Source organism: Nyctereutes procyonoides, unplaced genomic scaffold (genome assembly GCF_905146905.1).
Source record: "Nyctereutes procyonoides isolate TBG_1078 unplaced genomic scaffold, NYPRO_anot_genome, whole genome shotgun sequence".
Lineage (NCBI taxonomy): Eukaryota > Metazoa > Chordata > Mammalia > Carnivora > Canidae > Nyctereutes > Nyctereutes procyonoides.
The window spans coordinates 39329489-39335643 of record NW_026575142.1 but is presented as its reverse complement, the minus strand read 5'-3'; positions in this window follow the sequence as shown (position 1 = coordinate 39335643).

The following is a 6155-nucleotide window of genomic DNA, read 5'->3' as shown; positions in this document are numbered from 1 at the left end:
TTGAGGCGATGTGGGGGCTTTGTGGAATGGCAACTTGCTCACAGTCATGGGGAAAGAGGTTATTTTAGTTTGGTAAGTAACACACGATTTTATTTTCAGACAAATGTATGGGTGTACACATATGCATGCGAGAAAATTTAATAATGGATATCTGTAGATATCTACTATATGTATTATGTATATAAAGAGACTTCCTGCTAACATTTATTGTTTTATTTCCATACATATATTTATAGTGTATATATGTATGTATTGCATATTTTATTGCACATATTTATGTATATACATGTACTTATGTAAAGTATGTATTATTAGATATTTTGTGTATTATATGTATATATCTACATGTGTATATATGTACGTATGTATATGTACACATATATGCTGTGTGTATATACATATATATATACACTGCTAGCAGTGGTTCATTTTAGATATTAAAAATAAAAGTGATTTTAAATTTCGTCTTTCTATTTGCTATAGTTTCCAATTTTTCTACGATGAAAATACGTATTAATTTTCCCATTAGAAAAAATTGTTTAAAACATATATTAACATTAACTCAACATCAGATTCCAAAACCGGCAGTTGAGGATTGGAACTTTATTGAGAGAGATTACTGTTCACATTTTTATATATAAATATATAGCCCCAGTTTTAAGGTTATTTGTGTTGAGTGTTGTCACCAGACTGAAGGTGGGAGGAGCAGGTTGGACAGCACAGGCGCCAGCCACCCAGAGAGCTGGATAGGAGTTGGTCCTTACATTCCTAGCTTTTTGCACATTTTTAAAAAAAGATTTTATTTATTTATTCATGAAAGACACACACAGAGAGGCAGAGGTACAGGGAGAGGGAGAAGCAGGCTCCCTGCGGGGAACCCAATGTGGGACTTGATCTTAGGATCCCAGTATCATGACCTGAGTCGAAGGCAGATGCTCAACCACTGAGTCACCCAGGCATCTCTCATCAGTCTTATATAATACCCAGTGTTCATTATATCCCATGCTTTTTCTCTTTTCTTAAAATGGAATTCAGTCTACTATGTGCAAGGTGAGGCTATTTCTTTCATTAAGCAAAAACAAAACAACATCTGAATGGCACCAAAAGTTTGGAAATACTAATGGTTGTTGGTGAAGCTGACCCCAGGGGATAGCCTTAATATGGTGGGTGGGGATGGCAGCAAGTAGGAGATTAAGAAATAGGGCTGCAAGTAGAAATCTGACAAAATCCGTTTCCCTGTTGGTTTAAGCCTCATTAGGTACAGCTTTTAAATGAAGATAGTAAAGTAAAAATAGATTTTCCCTTCTTTCCATTCGTGCTAAATAATCACATCCTTAATTTGTGGTCACATGAACAAGAGGCAACATGTCGGCACAGGCAAGATAATCAATGAGTTTGTAAGAATCATCTTGTAAAACGTTCTCTGCAAAAACCCCAGTCACCTTTGGGATCCTCCAGGGGATTTCACTCTAAGGGGAAAGAACTGACATATATAGAATCCCAAAGCACTCATCTGTTTTTTGGTTTTTGGGTTGTTTTTTGTTTGTTTGTTTTTCACGCAACAGGTCCCCTTGGCTAAATAAGAGGCGTTGCTCTGGCCAAAGTAATCTCTTGACAAAGGAATAGTCAATGGATCATGCTTTTACTTTTCTAGCCTCTCACAGGTAGGAAAGTATACCCCGTAGGTCAAATTTTTATATTTGTTTATTGTTCCCATATATTTGTCATGATTTAACTATAGAAACAATAAATGTTCCAAAATTCACTGTGGGCTTGGTCTGACTTAAGAGAAATGGCCGCTGTGAACCTCCTCTCAGCTATCACCGGCTTCAATCTCTGTGCAGCATTTGAGAAGTCAGTGCCCCCTTCTTGATACAATTATCTCATTCTTGGTTTCCACACTGTGGACTCTTTGGATTTTTCCTTCCCATCTTGACTGTACCTCCTCAGGCTTATTTCCCATCCACATCTTTTCTGGAACTCTGTGGCTACAGTTTTCATTATTGTCTGTTACCAAATAGTCCCTTTAATTATAGGAAGTTGGGGAATTGCAGGGACTTAATTAGCATTTAAAAGAAGAAAATTTTGACATTTGGTTTAATGAGCATAGTGAACTTATAGCTCTGAGCATCTTTGCGAAGACAATGTGAACTGGAGTGGAAGTTTGCAACTAATTTGAATATATTAGATCCATTGAGCTCTTCTTTAGCCACATACGTAGAGCCATATGTTTAGACGTCAGGAAGAAGCTATAGATGGCATGGATGATGGCATGTATTGTGGTTAAGATCACACCCATGGGATGGTCTTAATGCATGTGACTGCAGCAGCCGCATGGCTTTGCTATGTCTCATATCCTCATCTGCAAGACGGAACATCAGCACCAATCTTGGCAGGTTGCTGTGATAGTTCGGTGAAATAATAAATGGTCAGTGTGTAGCCTTGTGCCTGGGATGCAGTAGGCACTAAAGGAATAAATGAAGGGATAATAAAAAGAAAATAACATAATGGGAGAGTCCTCAGTGACATCTTATGAGTTCATGGTAGGGAGTTACACATTATCTGACAGGCAAAGAATAGTCGTTGGTGGTTGTTCGGCAGAGGGTGACTTGCTCAAAACAGGGTTTTATAATAATTAGTTCTGCAGTAGTATGAAAAGTGAATTGGATGGGGAAGGGAATACAGACAGAATATAATTGCAAAAGTCCATGCATGAGTAATGAATATGGCAGTGCAAATGGAAACAAAATGCAGATAGAAGAGACTTTAAAAGAAGAGATCCCAAAATCAACTGGTAAAAATGTGAGAGAGAATTTTTAAGGAAACCCTTTCAATTGTGAAACTGAAAAGGAGTGGAAAATAGGACTATTTGGAGTAACTTGGGAAATGCTAAGTTCAACATCCAGCCTGTTGAATTTAGACATGCTTGTGCAACATTGGCGGAGTAAACAGTGGAAAGCTGGAGACATAGACTAATTATGAGAGAGATTCCATGGTAGGACCTTCAGATTTGAAGGATCGGAAGTGCAGGAGCAGAGTAAAGGGAAGAGTAGATGTTAGGGATCCCATCACAATGGTGACAGAAGGACCCAGTGGATGGGAGAGAATTGCTCTCTGTGGAGGAGGAGGCATTGCTGACAGTGTTAAAGCTGGGGAATGAAGATTGAGGAAAGGCCACTGGGTTGGTCAGAGGAAGGACTGTGAGCTGCAGTGACATTCTCAGTGCAGTCCCATAAATGATGGTTGAGAAGATGGAAAGTCAGGTGGTGCCATGGTGAGGAGAGAGAATGAGAGGTGAGGAGCTGCCCTAGGTGCTGCTTTGGTCTCCGGCTGTCAGCTCTTTCTGGAAATGGGCACGTTTTTGTTGTGGTTATGGTGGTTGTGCTCTTCCCTAAGGCTGAGCTTTGCAGCCTTGAATGGGTGGGATACCAAGCTGTCAACTCTTTTTTTGACATGCCTATGGGAAGGTTCCCAACACTCTACTAATTTCCTAAGTAAAGAGATCAGTTGAACTCCATTACCCATTTGGGAAAACTGAACTCTGATAAAGTTCTCAGAGCTAGTTTTCCTACCCGTGCTATCCTTGGATAAAGCTTTACAATTGGGCTATAAAAAGGATAGTTACTAGATAGGAGACGTGATCTTTTGTGCATGTGGGTAAACAGTGAGCCCGTGGAAGCAAATGATGTCCTTTTAGAATTTGGTTTCAGTCAAGAGATGAATGAGTGTGCTACAGACTCAGTCTCTTTCTTTCTCATATGGCAATCACATCTGTGTCCCCAGAGATGGCACTTTCCCCTCCCAACTCCAGTAACCACCCCCCCCATGACCTCTGCAACACTTTTGGTTCCCTTGGCTTCTGCAGGTTTCTCACACTGGAGTTTATCTGAAGGACTCACTCAGTGCTTGTGTCTGTGGAAAGTGGTTAAATACAGTGGACTCATGAAAGCACTAGCAGTGGGGGGCATGATTCACTGGAAGCCCATCCCATTTTCATTCTTTATAGCAATACTCTCATAGTATTCCTATGCATGAGAGAGCTAGAAGGACATAAACACAATATTGGCTGACAAAATCCATAATTATCTTAATTATCCACAACAGGACTGGGATCAAGAACAATTTAGTAGCGGGGGCACCTTGGCGACTCAGTTAGCTGGATGTCAAACTCTTGGTTTCGGCTTGGGTCATGATCTTGGGGTCATGGGATGGGGCCCTGAATTAGGCTCTTTGCTCAGTGTGGAGTCTGCTTTTCCCTCCTGCTGCCCCACTCCCTCAGATAAATAAATAAAATCTTTGATCACATAATAGTGATGCACATTCACACCTCAAAGTCCATGTGGCTCTGGGAGGGGGATTAAGAGGGTTGGAGCCCAGGGGTTGGAAGTGTGGGGTGGTTGGGAGAGCGAAGTTTTCTGTAAAGTGCTCCTTCTCTGAAGCACAGTCATGAGCTTCCCATCTGACCTCCCACAGAAGGGGTGTATCTGGTTTGCTGAGATTAATAGAGGTTTTTTTTTAAAAACCTCAACCAAATATGTGGTCTTGTGGAGGTCATGTTCACATACCAGATAATCAGTGACAATTCTCTACTTGACCTAAGATATTCAAGAGAAGGAGGAACTGGAGACAACACCCATGACAAATGTGATGGTCAGATCACAGAAAGCATTCATGAACAAACAGAAGAAAAGGCTGAGGAGTGAGTGAGTGGGATGCCGTGTGCACATAGAGTTTCATGTTTTGGGCTCTGCCCACCTTTTTGCTTCATCTCCTACTGGTCACTCAGAGACATCCTGGGTTCCAAGCCCAAACGAGGTTCCCTAACATGGACAGAGTTTACTAGTTATATGGAAATTTCCCATCTGCTCTACTGAATTGCCACCACAAGGGATAAATAGGTCGCCAAGCTGTGCCTACATTCATTATATTTTCGTCGTGTACTCCGTGCATCCTTCTAATGTGATTGCTGTGCAGAGACCCAGACAGTGTCTGCGGGCAGCTTGCTGTGTCCTCTAAAGTTCCTTGTGTTATGCTTGCCAGCCATATGCTGAGAAGCAACACCTTCTATCACAAGTGACATTATCCAGTGTGACATATTTTGCCTTGTCTCTCAAGACACAGTGGCTGTGTAGCTGCTTCATCCAAGGCAAGGCCACCATGTTTCATCCCCACACTCATTGCTGAGTGCTTTTGGATGCATGGGGGGGGGGGCATGCAGATGGCTGGATTTCAAGATGAGCCAGGGGATGTCCAGGTGGTACATGATGGCCATTGGCCGCCTCTCAGACTTCTGGTACTGAGCACAGAGCGATACTGAGAGCAGAGAGGCAGAGCCATCTGTGTGAAGTCAGCTTTCAGAAGCCTGCAAGACAGGGGCAGCTAAGTGTGATTGGGATGAATCTTTCTCCATGAAGTTCTCATCCTGCTAAGAGCAGGGGATGAACTATAAATAAGCCATCTTTACACAGTAGGGAGACAAACAGATCCTGTGAACATGGCTGGCTTCTCTCCCTGTGGCCTCTGCCCTTCATGTGTCCCTGGAATCTGCTTTGGCATGCTTCTTCCTGGTCATGGCCCTGGCTAGCAGGTGAAACTGAGTGATGCCAGCTGGGTGGCTTGTTGGGCACAGGGACTTCTATCCAGATCTCTCCTTGTGCTCCCCAGGCAGATGGAGAATCACAGTTGTCCAAAGCTCATTGTTTGGGAGGGTCAGTTTTAGTTCTGTCCTTTCCTGGCTGTGTAACCTTGGATAAATTACTGAACCTCTCAAGTTCTCTGTTTTCTCATCTGCCATTTGGGAGTAATTCCAGTACCCTTATCTTGGTGGTGGTGTGCAGATAAGTGAGATGACCCAGGAAAAACACTCATCCATCACTTAACAATAAAGAAATGTGTTTTTTAACTGTCTCCTCCATACATCATTTGCTGTCCTATTGTCACTGTCAAATGGAGGTGTTTTTTCCCCCCATATAAAGAAAGCTCTACCTGGTTGTTAAATGTCACAAATTCTAGTCATTATTGACGGTAGCTACATCAAGATGCAAGAAATTCTTCCTCCCTTCAAATCATTAATCCCAAACTGTCAATTCAGTGCTACCATTGCAATAAAAATGCTACTTCTGCTTGCTTGGAGTTTTAGTCTCACCAATGATTTT